Here is a 17692-nt window from a genome sequence, read left to right on the forward strand (position 1 = left end):
GCAAGGTTCATACAGGAACGCCTTCTCTTCTCCACTCCCTGAACACCTGCACGGGGCTAGGCGCAACATTTGAAAAGCGTTTGAGATCTCTAGCTCAGTGGTTCTCAATCTTTTTTCAATTGCGGACCCCTAAAAAATTTCAAATGGAGGTGAGGACCTCTTTGGAGATTTTAGACATAATCTGCGGACTCCCATGGGGCCGCAGACCACAGGTTGAGAACCATTGCTCTAGCTGGAACGTGCTATGGGGTGCAAAGTTGTGTTTAAAGCATGTGCTACCCATGTCCACATCCTTCAGTCCATCCAATTGTAGAGATGCTTAATCTCCAAAAATATCTTCTTAAAATAAACCCGTGATGTGAGTAGTTCTTGATGTTGACAGTAGTCTATAGAATTAGCCTGTGTTTACTTGAATATCAGAGTGGCGGTTGTTTCCTGATCACATTTCTCTTTAAAGAAAAAAATACTGTCTGTGAATTTAGCGCTGGTGAAAAATGCTGGATTGACAGCCCTGGCGAATGGCTTCTATTCACAGAAAAGGTACAGCACAGGAAAGGACAGGGCAAGCTTCCACAAGGCAGCTGAACACTAACCCAAGGGAACCTCATCAAGGAGTGAGTGAATAGTTCGTTCCACATATAATGAGGCGGTGGGATCTGTGCTGAGACTGCCCACAAGGGAGGAACTTGTCAGCTGTCAGGGCGGCTTGTGAGATGGATGAACTTCTGTGAATTCACCAGTTCATTTCTTCACACAGTGCACAGTCAACCTGTGGAACTCCTTGCCTGAGGAGGTTGTGAAGGCTAGGACTATAACAGGGTTTAGAAGAGAACTAGATAAATTCATGGAGGTTAAGTCCATTAATGGCTGTTAGCCAGGATGGGTAAGGAATGGTGTCCCTAGCCTCTGTTTGTTAGAGGTTGGAGATGGATGGCAGGAGAGAGATCACTTGATCATTACCTGTTAGGTTCACTCCCTCTGGCGCACCTGGCATTGGTCACTGTTGGTAGAGAGGATACTGGGCTGGATGGACCTTTGGTTCGACCCAGTACGGCCGTTCTTATGTTCTTTACTGTGAGCACCTGCGGTCTGACCCAAAGCCCAGTGGGTCATTGGCTTTCAATAAACATGCTGTGGTTCAGCAATCAAAGGAACAACAGCTTGGGGGATTGTTTGCAACTGATGACCTATTGGAGAAGAGCTGTGAGTCCTGTTATCCAGTCCCTGAGGAATCTTTCATGCTTATTTCCAGTTGTATCTCAGGAAGTACAGTGACAACACTACAAGACGTTTTGAAGGATCATAGAGCAAGAAAGTCTGTCCACTTGAATCCAAGTCAGTACTGAGTGACTTGTCAAAACCTCTAATTTGCAGCATTGGGATATTCGCAGTCTGTTGTTGTTCTCTATCTGTCAAGGATTTCCACATTCCAGGAGCTGTCTGTGCAAAGAGTCTGAAATGACAGGCACAGAAACCTTCAACTGTCCATATTGTTTAACATCCAATGGATAGTCTTTGACATGCTTGAGTTACTGTTGCACTTTTGGTAAATCTCACTCTGCTCACTGTGTGGATTGCGATCTGTCAAGCTTGAATGATTTGTGTGTGGGGAATTTATCTGAATAAAAAGAGCCAGATAGGTGTGGGGAACAATAGCCTAGGTTGGCAAGGGCTATTTAAGAGGTGCAAGTGAACAAGACTCCACAGGCTAGATCCCTAGCTGGACTGCGTAGGGGGCCCTGTCGGTTTGCCAAGTAGAACTGCCTGCTTCTCTCTCTCCAGACTAGAACTGCTCCAGCACTTAACCAGCAAGACAGTCAGTGGCCCATCCAGGATTCTGAAAGGGTGCTGAGGTACAGTGGGAATGGATGGGGCTTGAATGGATTTGCAGCCTCTGTGATTTAAAGAAATAAAGTTCCTCTTGTGGTTCTTTAACAATTCGAGGTAGGCTTGGCACTGGTACCTAGAGTGAAGGTTGCCTAATACTTTAATTGAAAGTACTGTTTTTTATTTACTCATAACTTTGCCAGATTTTAATTGTTTGAACTGAAATCTTCCATGCTGGGTCTCTGTCTCCAGCAGAATTTTGCTGGTACGATTCAGCCAAAACAGTTCAGCAGTTACTGAGATGCATTTTACAGGCGGATCTGTACTGGTGACAAGGTTAAATAGGGAATCCCTAAAAAATTGTTTGGGCGGGTGTCACCAGATGGCACTGTTACAATTTTTTTTCTTAGTATGTGTATGTGAGCACGTTTTGCCTCTTAGGAAGTCGTCATGTGTTTTCATGTCTTTTACATTCTCCAAGGTCCTATGTGAACGCAGTTCCTGGGGACAGGGAGCTGTGTGAACAAATGCTTGCTGCTCTCTTCCTTGGGCTCCGATTAGATTCAGTTCTTTACGCCTGGGAACCCAGGCATTGGTATTGGTCTAAGATTCCTGGAAGAAGTGGTTGCCCTGCATGCTGTTTGACCAATTCTGTTCCAGGACTGGTGTATGTATGTAAAATAAAAGTTATAACTGGAATATATCCAAACTCCATGTCACTGAATTCTCTTCCACTGGGAAGCCATCTTGCAAGACCCTGGACACTGCTATCGGTCAAAAGGATGAGAGAAGAAGTAATAAAGCTGGGGTGCAAGAACTGGACAAAGGGGTCCTGTGAAAACCCTGTGAGTAAATTTGCAGTCCGAAATGAAAAGAAACAGACAATTCGGTCATCTCTCTCAGCTCTATACAGGGTCGAAATGAGAATCAATCTTCCAAACAACAAAGGGAACAAACATCTTGAGAGTGCTACATGAAACAGTTTTGGAACTCAGCAAGTCTCTCAGAAAAGGGAGAAAGAAAACAGTCTTAATCAGAATTGAATCCATGAGGGATGGATAAACTCAGAGCTTTTGGACCTATCAGCCTTTCCATCCCTCCTGCATTGAGATCCCTCCATCCCTCTTTGGAGAGAAACTCCAAAGGAGACAATATATAGGTGGAAATCCTTCTCTTCTCTCAACCTCCCTCTTACCAAAACTTTTAATCAGATATCAGAATGACACATTACATGGGTGTTTTTTTCTAGAGACCAGTTTTTACTGATCAGGCTCTTTTATTTTACTGCAGATTTCAAAGTGAGAACAGAGTATAAACCAACCTTCCTTTCCTGTCCGTTTTAAAAATGTTTGTCTACGATGAAATTATTGCTAGCCAATTGCAACAAGGAGCAGTCCCTTATCTGACTCTAACTCACTTCTGGTTCAGTGCTAAATAGTCAGCAGGAAAACAAGAGGAGCTTTTTACCCACCATTGGCCCAAGGAGCTATAAACCACTCTGCTATGGTGCATGTCATTTGAGCCTTCTGTGCCTATTCCACGAATGCTTTTATTTAAACTTAGCTCCTTTGTCAGGCGGTGAATGGGTGAAGGTCACCACTGGTGTATTAGTTCTAATGATGTCAGCAGAGCTGCGCCAAGGGTGAATTTGGACCGATTTCTTACCCAAGCAATTCTGCACATAGAGGCTTAAGTCTTTAAAGAATGACCTTTCCTAGATTGGTGCAAAAGTGACTGTAACTCTGTGCCGCAAAGTCTTGTGTTTTTTAGAGCTAGTCAGATAATGGAAAACAAAAGATGAATTGTTTCATCAATAAGTCCAGAAGGGTCCATTTGTGATCATCTAGTTTGACCTCTTACATAACACGGGCCAAATAACCTCACCCAGTAACTTCTGCAGTAAGTCTAGAGTTTCGGATGGAACTAGACCTATTTTGATTTAAAAATGTGATTGACTCCCCTACATCCCTGTGCAAGTATGTCTCAAATTTGACTTATGTGTAAGGTTGTGCTGCTATTTTTTTTTTTAGATTGGACAGTTTCTATTATTCCTGAATAATATTGGGCAATCCCTATAGTTTGATATTCATACCAGACATACATCTGTTGTGTATTTGTTACTTCTTATTCTTCCATTCAAGAATTTCCAATATCCAATCAGAGAGCAGAAGCAACAATTTGTGACCTATTTAAACCCTTGAATTGCAAATGGCTTTAATATTCAGGTTAGTCAACATAGTTTGGATGTATCATTTCCAGACTATTTGGTGAATACATTGGTAGAAGTCAGGACCAAAGGCCCATTTTCCCCTTAAATCCAAGGGCTTGTTTACACAGTGCGGTGAGCACATTAGAGGGGGGTGATTTTGTAGAGCACAAAATCATAAAATTGGAAGGGACATCGAGAGGTCATCTCGTCCAGTCCCTGCACTCAAGGCAGGACTAAGTATTATCTATTACTGGTAGAGCACTCTACAAATCATCCCCTCTAATATGCTTGACCACACCACGTAGACAAGCCCTTGATTTAAGCAAAAATAGGTCTTTCCAATGGCCCTTTGTAGACCCTGCTGATGCAAATTAATGTTAAGTTTGTGTTAATGAACCAAGTCCTGTTTGAAATAGAACTACATCAGCGCGAATTAGGTACATTTTAGTTTGCGGCAGCAGAGTCTACGTGGGGCAGTTAAGACACAGCACGTTAGAGCGCTCTATGGGTCTGCTCCTCCAGTGCACTTTGCCAGCACCCTGTTGACAAGCCCCAGAGGTCCCCTCCTCAGTTCTAGCATAGCTGCATTGAAGCTAATGAGTTAATGGAGCTAAGTTGATTTACACGTGGTGAGGATCAGGCCCTAACTTATTTTGGCGTTTGTTCTGTTTTTGTTTAATTATGTAGAGTATAACAGATCCTCTCTGTGAAAATCCAGGGAGAAAATTATTTAGTGTCAGATTTCTAATTTTTGCTTTAGCCTTTAATTTAGTAGCATTCATTAGTTATATTGAGTGATGAGGGATGTGTTATGTCTGGAAACTTTTTTCTTCTAGCTATATAAGACTGTTTTTAATGACTATTTGCTCTACCAAGGTATTTAAACATTTCTCTAGTCTAGCGGGTTATTGTGGTTATTTCTCCTCCTAGACTTTCAGAGGGAGGTGTGGTGGCTGAGTGGCTAAGGTTTGGGTTTGAGTCTTGCTTAGTCTCCCTGAAAGGCCAGCTGCAAAATGGGTATGTGATCCATCAGGTTAAGGCAGCAGGACATGACGCTAGCCACATCGCTCCCTTTTGTGCTGTTGGCTATGAAACTGATGTGCGTGAACTGCATCTGCCTGATGGGCTTGGGGGAACTTTGACTTTCAGAGGTGTTTGTCATTTGATTTTTCCCCTGGGGGGGCGGTAATGTTCTGTTTTTGAGAATTGTATTTGTTATTGGACCTGCAGTGCTGCGTGGCTGTTTAAGCTGAGGGTGCACCCAGTATGCCAGCAAGCTTCACATCTTTAATGTTGGGATTTGTGGGGATGTAGTGGAGGAGGGTGTCATGTGACCCCGAGTGCAAGGCAGGAAATAAAGCCAGGGCCCGTTGCTCAGATTGGGGGAAGTCTCTGGGGAAGCAGGAATTGCTGAAGGTGAATAGCTGCTAGGCCCTTCCTTGCCAGGGCCGTTAGAAGGAGGTTAAGAGGGCCTAGGCCAGGAATTAGTGAGCAGACCGGGGGCAGCCTGAGAGAAACTGGGGGGAGGGAGGTATCTGGAGACAGGAGAAGAAAATGTTGGGAATTTGGATACAGGTGTGCAGGACCGACCTGCTGGGAGGGTTTTGGAAGTCTGAGAGGAAAGCTGTAAAATGTAACAAACTAGCTGAAGGCTCCCCGAGGGAACCCAAGCCTGAGGCGAGGGCTCAGGATGGGAGAGTTTCCAGTGGAAATACTAGAGAGATGGTTTGTTTGCACTTTAAATACATGGTGTGTCTGACTGTACAGAAGGAAGGAAACAGCCCTGCGCTGATAGTGACAGGTTTACAGATCTAATAATGAAATAAACAAATAAGAGTTAGCAGCAATTCAACACCCAAACTTTCTGAAACGTACCATGTTAAATTATTCAGAATGCTGGAACAGACCATGCACTTCCTTCTATTCAGGTCACCCCAAGTCACGTTTGAAAGCATTGTGGTGGTTTGGTTGATATCCTGGGTGTTGAACCAAAATGGCTTCTTAAAAATAGCTTGGCCTACACTAGGGATCTCATTATTTTCACTGTACGGAAAGACACTTCATTTAACAAGACAGGCTTCCATCAAACATGCTATTAATGCAGTCTGCCATCATTTTGTCAAAGTACCTTGCTCTGTGTTCCAGTACGGCACAGCCTACTCATTACACCCTTCCCCGGCGTTGCTTGGTTTGCATCATCCTGCTGAATACAGGGCCAGGTGCTGAGGGAGAATTCTCAATGAACTGCACCGTCATACTTAAGGGGATTCTAATGCCTCTTTAAATGCAACGGTAAAGGATCTTTGAGCTGTTACAGGACAAGGACTGCAAATGTAACACTTCAGTCCCAGCATTGCAACCCCCCTTCTTCCTACTTTCCATTGCTTTGCAGAGTGTCAACTAAAGGGATGTAATTTAGCATTAATTAGCAGTGTTTCTGCACTACTTGAGGCAACACAGTCCATTGGTTGTTCAGTTCCCTGGGCTTTACTGGTCACCAAGGAACACAGCATTCTGTGGAATGCATCTGGAGTACACAGGAACTGCTGGACTCCCCTCTTAAACAGATTGAATGGATGACATAAATTGAATAAGAGTGAAAAATGCTGTGCCACGGTGGTAGGTGAAACCAAAGCGGCTCTTAAACTCCTTTGTGATGCCTTACCCGTCCATATCTTACCATGTAATTTAGTTACCAACCGCTTAAAGATAAACAGAATTTTTGACAGCACAAATTAGAGGATACCCGTGACATTAAAGTAGTCAGCCAGGCCTGGATCGTGCTATTTATTTACTTATATAGCACTCACTAGTACAGAAGTTGAATTAACTGGTTTTTACCTCGACAAACAGGTAAAACTAGAATTATGCTTGATTTTGATCATTTTCTTTAAATGGCTGGCTGGGTTGACTGACTTGCCTTCAGTGTAACAACTAATAATCCATTTTTCTGCAAACATGGGACTCATATTTTTGCTAATGCTGCAAGTATTATTTGCAGTCCAATTGTTAAAATATGGAATGTACATTTAATCAGTAGATACCTGCAGAAAAAATGATTTGCATGACTAGTGTGAATAAACTTAAAGGATCTTTAGGCCCTTTTCCTAGAGTTTTGTTTCAGAGCACAAGTTGAAAACAAACTTTACCAATGTGAAAACAGACTGTTTCCTGTTACAAAGAAACTGCAGTCAAGGCAGACAAAATAGATCAGGGATGTAAGAAAAAAGTGTAACATACAAGTCATGTGAGTTGATGTATGTGTATCTCTGGTATGAGATGACAAATTACCAATATCCGTTTTTTAAATGTCAACAATCTTTAAAGGGACAGTCAAATAATTAAGATTCAAAATTTAATCTTTTAAAAAAATATTATTCGAAATTGTTCTGGATCTCAAGTCTTTATAGCTTATCCTGCAGGAAAGGATGGTTTATTCACACTGCAGTTTAAGAAATCACCTACAGGATATTAAAATAAGGATGCAACACACCAGAATGCCAGCAGGAAACGAAAGTTTATTGCCTGGTCCCAGTCACCTGGCAGGTTTCCAAAGTCCTATGACAGCAGTCAGTATCCAGGACTGAAATGGTTACTGTTACAAAGAACAGGTGGAGTTTTAAGCATCTAGAACTGTTATCCTTTGGAAACCTAAACTTTTTGATTCTGATGTCCTTCTAGTGGAATGCTGTTGCGTTGCACTGTAAGGACAACAGAATCTGAAAATGATATTGACAGAAGTGTGTTGAATTGTCCAAGTTGACCAAAGTGCAAATTATACTAACAAGTGATGTAAATAGTCAAAGTGGCACAACTCATCTTGCTTTTATCATCTCTGGCATTATTTGCAATATATTTAAGGATTTTTAAGGATTTTTCTCAAAATATATGGGCCAGATTTGTTCCCAGTGGTGCAGAGAGTTGTGTATGGCTCTAACCTGTGCAGCTTTCTCTCTGACACTCAAGACTGGCAAGAATTTTCCACTAGGGAAGGGCAGATGGCTCTTCCATTGCAGCCTTCCCCAGGGAGTTTGTCTAAAAAGTGGATCTGTTCCAGTCCCAGCTATTGTTTTGCAGCCACCCGTGTAGCTGCACCATTGAGAAATAGTAAGCAGCTATTCCTCCAGGGGGAGGGATAGCTCAGTGGTTTGAGCATTGGCCTGCTAAACCCAGGGTTGTGAGTTCAATCCTTGAGGGGGCCACTTAGGGATCTGGGGCAAAATCAGTACTTGGTCCTGCTAGTGAAGGCAGGGGGCTGGACTCAATGACCTTTCAAGGTCCCTTCCAGTTCTAGGAGATAGGATATCTCCATTAATTTTTTCCACCAGTGCAGCTCTCTTTGGTTTCAAGCTGGGTAAACGGAGTGGGTGCAAATAGCAGCTTTGTCTGTTTATGCTGGGGGGTTGCACGGATACTGCTACACTCTGGCTGGCTACTAATGGCTGGAACTGGAGCTAATCCTCAGTGTAGACAAGTTCTGAATCTCATCTAGTGGCTCAACGGGAGCCCTTTAACCAGAGGTGGAATCAGTGTAGCCTCTGGGCATATGCACTTAGTGGCCAATGCCACCACCTACTGGGACTATGTTGGTTGCCTGCCAGGTGAGAGAGAAGTTGTAGGTACCTTGCCACATTGCAAGACACTGGGCTGACTTCCCATTTCCAGGGAGTCTACCACTGGGGTCTGGGCCAGCACAGTGAGGTTTATACAGAAAGTGTATGTGAAACCTTTAGCTTTCCATCATATGCAAGTCCCACATCTCTTCCAAAAACACAATTGCCACTTCCCTCCTAAAATAAAAATCTGTCTCTGTGCCGCTCATCACCTCTGACACTTGTGAAGACAGTTAATGAGAAGTACCCACAGGCTTCAGCTCTGAAATACAAGGGAAAAAGATCTGTTTTGCCAAATGGCGAATGACAAAATCAGTCTGGAAATAAGAGTCCCCCCCCTCCATTTTCAAGAGGATCCTGCACACACTGTCGTGTAAAACTTAAAATGGAACCCGTGTCTCCCAAAGCAAGTGATAATCTCCTTTAAATGTCTGTGGAACACCTTTCATGTGCTGTATAACCGCAGGTGCTGGAACCGGGGGGTGCAGGGGGTGCAGGCTTGAAATGGTTTCCATCGTATACGGGATTTACAGTTTGGTTCAGTGCCCCCACAATGCAAATGGTTCCAGCCCTGCAGTGTGTACCAAATACAGTACAGAGAAAATACATTATTTTTCTCTATGGCTTTCAGCTCCCTCTGAGTTATCACAGGAAGTGGTGCCGGCACCTTGAAGAATGCAATGTTCTCGCCAACAGGCATGGAATACGTTGGCTAAATAGCTTGTAAATGTCAGGGGAATATAAGGTTAAGGTACTTGAGGATAGATCAAAGCTGAGAGGCAAAAGGGCTGACGAGCAAAATTTGGCTTGGCTAAGATTTGGCCTGAACCTTCACAGACTTCTGAGAAATGGGTGTTCTAGAAGAGCAAATTACAATTACAGCTTAACACTGATCTACCATAAAGCATCTTAACAAGGAAATACCACAGAACACTTTCTGGGCTTTTACAAAAAGACCAAACAAAACAGGCAGAAATAAATCTTCCAGTGATGGCTAATGCTCCTGGGCTGGCACAGGCCTATGATCAGCAGGAATTCTCTGACCAACAAGAAATGCAGGCAAAAAGCACAAGGATGAAAACCTTAAGACTGTTCTGAACAGGTGTTTAACATCCTATGGCGCAGCTAGTCAGGGGGGCAGGATAGCTCAGTGGTTTGTACATTGTTCTGCTTGAACCCAGGGTTGCAAGTTTAATCTTTGAGGGGGCCACTTGGGGATCTGGAGTAAAAATCTGTCTGGGGATTGGTCCTGCTTTGAGCAGGGGGTTGGACTAGATGACCTCCTGAGGTCCCTTCCAACCCTGATATTCTATGAACCTGAAGAACAGAAGTTTGCCCAGGTGACCTTGGCTAAAATTTTCCCTGCTTCCCATTGTGTTACATGCTAGTTGGTTGCTGCTCTCCACCACAGAGGTGAAAGTGAATATAGACCAATGTAAAGTGCTTCAGGATTGTTTGGGGAGAAAGATGCTATAAATATAAGATCCTTTTGTAGAATAATATATTTCCTAAATTTGATGCAAATGTTTCTTAAGGGTTAGGTGCACTGGTGCATTTCTCCTTCTCTTCTGAAAGAGGGGACAAATTCAGAGAACCCCCAAGGAGTTTGAATCCTTGTCCCAAACTATCCCAGCTTTGTTTTGTGTCTAGGTCTTTCCTTTCCACCTTGCCTCCAAAGTTCTCAGGCTACGGCACAATCCCATATGCTCCCACTCACCCAGCTGAGCATCTCTTGCTTGAGAGTCATTGAAGTATTTGGTTCTCTTCCCATTTCAACCCATTGTCATTCCACTCCCTACATCCACAACTCTATTAGATCTATGGCAATCCTGCAGTCCCAGTGCTGGCTGCTCTAGCTGCTGGTCCCTGCCTCTGTCTTAGACTTCTAAACTGATCAGTTATACTTTTTATTTTTTCGTCCCCTTGGCAACATAGAATCCTGCCTTTTTTTTTCCAGAGCAAATCACAGAATATCAGGGTTAGAGGGGACCTCAGGAGATCATCTAGTCCAACCCCCTGCTCAAAGCAGGATCAATCCCCAGACAGATTTTTGCCCCAGATCCCTAAATGGCCCCCTCAAAGATTGAACTCACAACCCTGGGTTTAGCAGGCTAATGCTCAAACCACTGAGCCTTCTTTCTGTCCACTATATCATATTATACATCTCTCACATCAGGAGAAATTTACCCGAACATAGAGGAGTGTATGTGTGTGTCTGGAATGATGTTGATTCATGGTGGGGTTCTAAGCTTTTAATCCATCACTTCTAACCAGTGAAGAGTTAAACAAGGACTGAATTGGTCAAGTCAAGGGATGTGTTGATCCTAAGTATCTTCCGTCATAGTCCAATGGACACCAGATAGAGATCTGGACCCTGTTGGTGCTGCAGTGGGGGCTTGAACTTGGAATGGGCAGTGGGAAGGGTCCACAGCTAATTGAGAAGGTCTCAGGGTTAGGAGGAAGATAATGGGCAGGGGACACCGTGTGGGGAGAGAAGGGAAGAAGGTGGGTAAATGGGCCTGTATGTTTTGGATGTGTACAGTGCATAGGGATCAGCAAATGTCCGTGACCTTTAAAGCACCTGGCAAACAGGAGAGCAAAAAACTGGAATCAATAGATTTAAGACATTAGAAATTCTTCTCCCTCCCACAGAGCATTCCCATGCAATGCACATGGCTCAGCCGGATGGAAAGGGGCTCTCTTAAAGGGCTTGGATGTTTAGCTTGTCACTTGCTCACCTCTTCCTATACAAGTTCCCTTTTTTCACCCCTACTTCCTTATACTGGTCGCCTCCTTCATGGGTCTGTATAAATCTGCTTCTCTTGCCAAGCCTCTCCCACCCCTCATTGATTCCCCCTTTTGTCAGTCCCTTAAGCAATCCCCTCCGCCCCTTCCCTGACGTGTGGGTGTGCTGCAGCGGCACCACCTTCCTGAGCTCATACACAAGGCCCCTCCCTCTTCCCCCTTCAGAAACTGTCGTTTTGTATAGAAAATCTGATAGTTTGCTTCCCTTTCCTGCCCTCTCTCTGCCCATCCTCACGCTGGGAGTTCTCCCGGGCAGGGATAATTCTTCCTTGCATGTCAGGGCAGCACCAAGCACACGAGGTGGAGCTGCAGATAAATACGAATGCTCGCCCGAGGTAAAGGCTTACGCAGGTTTAAGTAGCGTAGTATCTCCTGGGACTGCTGCTCGCTGTGACCTGGGGCTCCCCTGTTTGTTTGATGGATCCACCCATTTTCTATTATGTAGTTAGATTATAAACGCTTTGGAGCAGGGCCCATCTTTTCATTGTGTTCAACGTGTACATTGTGTACAGCACCAAGCACAGTGGGGCCCTGGCTGGGGCCTCTAGACAAGACCAGAGTACAAAATAATAATTAATAATGGCATCACTGGGTTCTTGAGGGAACAGTCAGATAATGCATATTTGCCATGTAATAACAGTATTTATTATTGGATAACTGGTAACTCCAAAAAATAGAGCTCCAGTGCTAATTCACAATAACTCTATCATCCACCAGATAACTCTGCAATTAATTTGTGCCACCACCATAATTTAAATGTGATTTTTAATAAGAAGAGCCTAATTTCTGCTGTTCTGTTAAAGGGGCATTTGGTTTTTGATTCCATAGATTTGCAAAGAGGCAGCATCTCTCTCAGGTGAAATGAAATGTAGAAATCTCATGAAATGTAATCAGTTCCTCTGTAAGGGTTCCATGATGTTTTATTTCACATCCTCTCGTGCATCTGGAGACGGTACTTCAGCAAAGAAAGCTGCTAAAAGCACTGTTGGGATTGCTTGCTGTATGGAAAGGGCAAGGCCAAGGTTTGGAGGCTAGAGGCAAGTACTCTGCAGAGCTGCCTTTTCACAGCTAAATTCTCCGCTGAGATCGGCACAGGACATCTCCACCCCAGTAGCCTGCTGTCCTTACCCTTGCATGTGTCTGAGCACCTGCTCCATGATTTTTCCAGGGACTGAGGCGAGGCTGACTGGTCTGTAGTTCCACAGATGATTCTTTTTCTCTTTTTTAAAGATGGACACTATATTTGCCTTTTTCCAATCATCCAGGACCTCCCCCGATCACCACGAGTTTTCAAAGGTAATGGTCAATGGCTCTGCAATCACATCAGCCAACTCCGTCAGCACCCTCGGATGCATTAAATCCGGACCGCTGGACATGTGCATGTCCAGCTTTTCTAAATAGTCCTTAACCTGTTCTTTCGCCACGGAGGGCCACTCACTCCTCCTGTGGGAGCTGATCTTGTCTGTGAAGACCGAAGCAAAAAAAGCATTGAGTACTTCAGCTTTTTCCACATCATCTGTCACTAGGTTGCCTCCCCCATTCAGGAAGGGTCCCACACTTTCCCAGACCACCTTCTTGTTGCTAGCATACCTGTAGAAACCCTTCTTGTTATCCTTCACATCCCTTGCTAGCTGCAACTCCAATTGTGCTCTGCCCTTCCTGGTTACACCCCTGCATGCTTGAGCAATATTTTTATTCTCCTCCCTGGTCATCTGTCCAAGTTTCCTCTTCTTGTAAACTTCCTTTTTGTGTTTAAGCTTACCGAAGATTTCTCTGTTAAGTCAAGCTGGTCGCCTGCCATATTTGCTATTCTTTCTGCACATCGGGATGGTTTGTTCCTGTGCCCTCAATACGACTTCTTTAAAATACAGCCAGCTCTTTTTGAATCCTGTTAAGTTCTTGGCCTCAACTTCCTGTGGCAGCAATGTTTATGGTCTATGTATTGTGTGTGTGAGTGGGGGGGAAAGTATCCAGTTTCTAGAGGACACATATCCATAACAGCTACAACTGGCCCCCTTGCTGGCCATCTCAGCAGAGAGGTCAATGACTCAACGGCCTTGGAGACACAACTATACTCAGAATGAAATTCATATTGTGCGGAAAGTCAGCACAAGGCCTATGTGCCGCTAAAGTGCTAGAGGGTGAGTTTTACCTTTATCCCCTAGAACTGGTCTGTCTAGACCAAGCTGCAGACTTGCTGGTGAAATAGTTTAAGGAAGCATGTTCTGCCACTGCCCATGTCATATCTTTACTGTGGAAAAAAATATATCGTCTCAACGGCTGCCAATATGGCCCCTTCCTCAAGCTCTAAAGTCTCTTGAAAAAGACCTCCTAGGTATCCCACGAGGATAGGATTTAGCTTCAGGCCTTCTACGCAGCATGAAAAGCTCAAGGAAAAAGACAGAATCCCCAACAGATCAGCTGCTTCTGTTCCACAGTATGGCAATGTCATCCTGACAGAAGAGGTTCTTAAGGAGCCATCCATGCTGCAAGTGGGCCTCAGTTGGTGCCCAGAAGAAAAGATGAAGGAAATGAGGTAGTGTAGGGGGACAGTAACCCCGCTGCTGCCCTGAAGGGCTTAAAACAGCTCTGAGAGCAGGCTGTGGCAGGGAACCAGTAAGAATAGGCTGATTGGGGGAAGTAGCCACAGGTGGGGCCACGCCCCAATCAGGCCTCAGCTGGACCTATAAAAGGGCTGCTAGGCAGGAGCTAAGTCAGTCTCTCTTTAGCGTGTGAGAGAGAAGGGCCTGGTTGTGTGAGAGCAATAGGGAGCCTGAGTGAAGCAGGGCTGGGGAAAGGCTAGAGAGGCTGGGGACAGCTGTAGGGGTACTGCTGGGGCAGAACCCCTAGGCAAAGGGGCACCGGGGTCCGGGAGGGACATGGGGCCAGTAAAAGGTGAGACACCAGCCTACAGAGGGTGCTCCAGAGCTAATTCCCAGGATAACCAGCAGGAGGTGCCGCTGGGTGAGTTGTTGCCCCGCTACAGGTAGGTATTAGCGTTCTTCTGTGCTTTCTAATAAATCTCTCTCCACTTGCCAGGAAAGTGGCTTTTGCCTGTAGTGGTTTGTTCTTATTACAAAAAGCATGTTGAGGAATTAGAAAAGGTGCAGAAGAGGGTAACTAGTATGATAAAAGGTCTCGGGAGGTTTATAGCTGTGTGGAGAGGTTAGGAAAATTAGACTTGAATTCATTAGGAAGCAGAAGATTAAGAGAGGACATGTTTGAGATATCAAATGCTGAAGGCAAGTAGGATAGAATGGAAAATGTGTGAACCTGGGAGCAGGTTAGAAAGAACTGAAACTAAGAGCCCAAAGGGGGAAGAAAATGGATAACGAATGTGTGGCAGTGCAGTGCAAGTGACTACTTCTTTGGCTGGACTGTATTGTCTGTTTGTTCAATATTCTGCAGAAAGTGTCCACTTTTTTGGACAAACATCTAGTTTTTGAAAACCAGGGTGGGGTTTTTTTTTTTGGTTTTGACCCCAAAACTGGAAAATTTCAAGAGATTTTTTTCTTCCCCCCAAAATATTGTTTTCAAACCAGACAATTTAATTCTGAAAACTTTTGACCAGCTTCAGTAAATACCTTTCTTATTTTGATGGAGGAAAATGCTCATTAGATATTAGAACTCTTGTGGGAAAAGATCAGCTGTATTTGGGGGGAAATTCTGATTCTACATTCCTTTATAGTACAGAGCCTCAATTATATGGCCTAATCCAATCCAGTATGCATCTCTGTATGTAGTAGCTTAGTAGAGCAGTAGAAAGTGTTATGTTTTGTGTGGCAATAGTTCAAACCCTGTGTAATTTGTTGCCGAGAAATGGAATATTCTCTGCTAAGGGAAGTGGTGGATTCTCTCTTGGGCAAACAGAAGGATAATCCTAATGCATCATGTAATACATATATGACACACAAACATGGTGTGTCAGAACGGATAATTTCCCAAAGCTGAGGAGAATTGAGTACATTTTTTGGGAGGGGAAAAAAAAGAAAAAATGTGAATGAAAATTGGAAGTTTGTAAAGTGGAATTTTAAAAGGCCAAAAAGTCATGATTCCAAAATTGAGTGAACCGTGACTAAAAGCCCATTCTGATTCAGTGGCGAAATGAAGGCAGCAATTAGAAATAAGAAATGAATATATTGTAAATGGAAAAAGGGGGGGAATAGCAATTAATCTAGATTAAAGTTGTTAAATGCATAAAATTGATAAGAGAAGCTAAAGAAATCTGGAAAAAAAAATGATTGGCAGGGCAAAAGATGATACAGGAACTAAGTATATTAGCAACAAAAGAAATCCTAGCATGAATAGGCCCATTACTAGATGGTAATATTATTAATGATGCGGAAGCTTTCAGAAATATTTATGTATTTGGAAAGAAGCAGGATGATCTGCTCATATCCTATGAGGATGATTAAGTACTTTCCAGTCTGTTAGTAACTGAAGAGGATGTTAAACAACACCTGCTAGGGATAAACATCTTTAAATCAGCAGGCCTGAATAACATGCATCCAAGTGCCCTAAAGGAGCTGGCTGAGGAGATCTTTGGCACACTGATGTTAGATTTTTTTTTTTTTTTAATGAATCTTGGAATACTGGGAAAACTGGAAGATTGCTAATGTGCCAGGATTCAAAAAGGGCAAGCAGGATGTATAAACAGGGGAGTAGTGAGTAGGAATAGGGTGACGATTTTACCTCTTTATATGGCATTGGTGAAACCAATACCAGAATACCGCAGGCAGTTCTGATGTCAACATTTTAAAAAAAGACATTGGAAAAATTGGAGTAAAGAGCCACAAAAATGATTCAAGGGTTTGGAGAAAATGCCTTATGGTGAGAGACTAAAAGAGCTCAAGCTGTTTAGCTGATCAAAGAGAAGATTGAGAATTTACTTTATTACAGTGTATAAGTAACTTCACCGGGAGAAAATACTGGTATTAAAGGGCTCTTCAGCCTAACCGATAAAGGCATCACAAGAACCAATGGCTGGAAGCTGAAGCCCGACACCTTCAAATTAGAAATTAGGCTCAGTTTTTTAACAGTGAGGATGATTAACCACTAGAACAAACTACCACAGGAACTGGCGGGATCTTCACCTGTTATCTTCAGAACAAGACTAAGTGTCTTTCTGGAAGATCTGCAGTAGGATATGTCTACACTCCAATTGGGAAGTATGATTGCAGCACAAGTAGACATACCGGGACTAGCTTAGATCTCGTTAATCAAAGCTAGCTCGAGTAACCATAGTAATGAAGTTGCAGCAGCCAAGGCAGCTCTATCAGCTAGCCCTGCCCACCAGAACCTTGGGTATGTACTGGAGTAGCTGCCACCCTTGTTGTCATGGCTTCACTGCTAGCTCAGGTAGGTCTACATGTGCTGCAATCCCACCTCACAGTTGCAGTGTAGACATATCCTGAGTCAGATATAATTTCTGGGGCTCAATACAAGAGTTACTGGATGAAACACCATGGCCTGTGTTCTACAGGATGTAACACTAGATGATCTAATGGTATTAAAGTCTGAAGCTTTCCTGCCCGTTACTCAGGGCAAAGTTCATGAACACAAATCCATTTTTGGCTTTGCCATGGGTGGATAACGTGGCTATCCCAGTCTTTTGCTCAGGGAGCCTCTTCCCCACCCCACCAGTGTGTGTGTCTGCCAGATGAATGAAAACTCAACAGTTCTGCTTCTCCGGGAATGATGCAAATGTTGTCTTCAGTTTCATCCCGTCAGGGCCGGCTCCAGGCACCAGCCTGGCAAGCAGGTGCTTGGGGTGGCCGCTCCAGAGAGGGGCGGCACGTCAAGGTATTCAGCGGCAATTCAGCGGACGGTCCCTCACTCCCGCTGGGAGCAAAGGACCTCCCGCCAAATTGCCGCCGCAGATCGCGATCGAGGCTTTTTTTTTTTGGCTGCTTGGTGCGGCCAAAACCCTGGAGCCGGTCCTGCATCCCGTATGTACTTACAACCCTTCCTGGGCTTCGTTTCGTGTTAATTCACAGCTAAATGGCCAGCCTTTTTTTTTTTCCCCCTGGTTTCATGTTCCATCCATGACAAACAATCAGAGGCCAAGAAATCTATTTGCCCAGCCTCACCCGAATGGCTTCTGTAAACCCGGGTGCCCTTTCCACAAACATGATCCAACTTTCAAACTTGCGACTAAGCCAAAACTCAGGAAATCTTCCCACAGTTTGGGGATATTTTGCCAGTCTCTAAGAGTTCAGACTTCTGCTTCCAGGGTTTG

General features: G+C 44.0%; 1 protein-coding gene across 8 annotated transcripts in view; it reads left to right on the forward strand.

Moving 5' to 3' along the window:
* The window catches only part of GALNT9 (polypeptide N-acetylgalactosaminyltransferase 9), a 903908-nt gene that overhangs the window by 519298 nt on the left and 366918 nt on the right, over positions 1 to 17692 (forward strand). The window contains exon 1 of one of the 8 annotated variants that reach the window (XM_065568516.1): positions 14326 to 14440. The exons of the other annotated variants lie outside the window; for them this stretch is intronic. The gene's annotated coding sequence lies outside the window, so the exon portion shown is untranslated. Of the gene's footprint in view, positions 1 to 14325; positions 14441 to 17692 lie in introns of those variants that run through there. 8 annotated transcript variants of the gene reach the window in all.

Source organism: Chrysemys picta, chromosome 15, assembly GCF_011386835.1.
Source record: "Chrysemys picta bellii isolate R12L10 chromosome 15, ASM1138683v2, whole genome shotgun sequence".
NCBI classification, from domain to species: domain Eukaryota; kingdom Metazoa; phylum Chordata; order Testudines; family Emydidae; genus Chrysemys; species Chrysemys picta.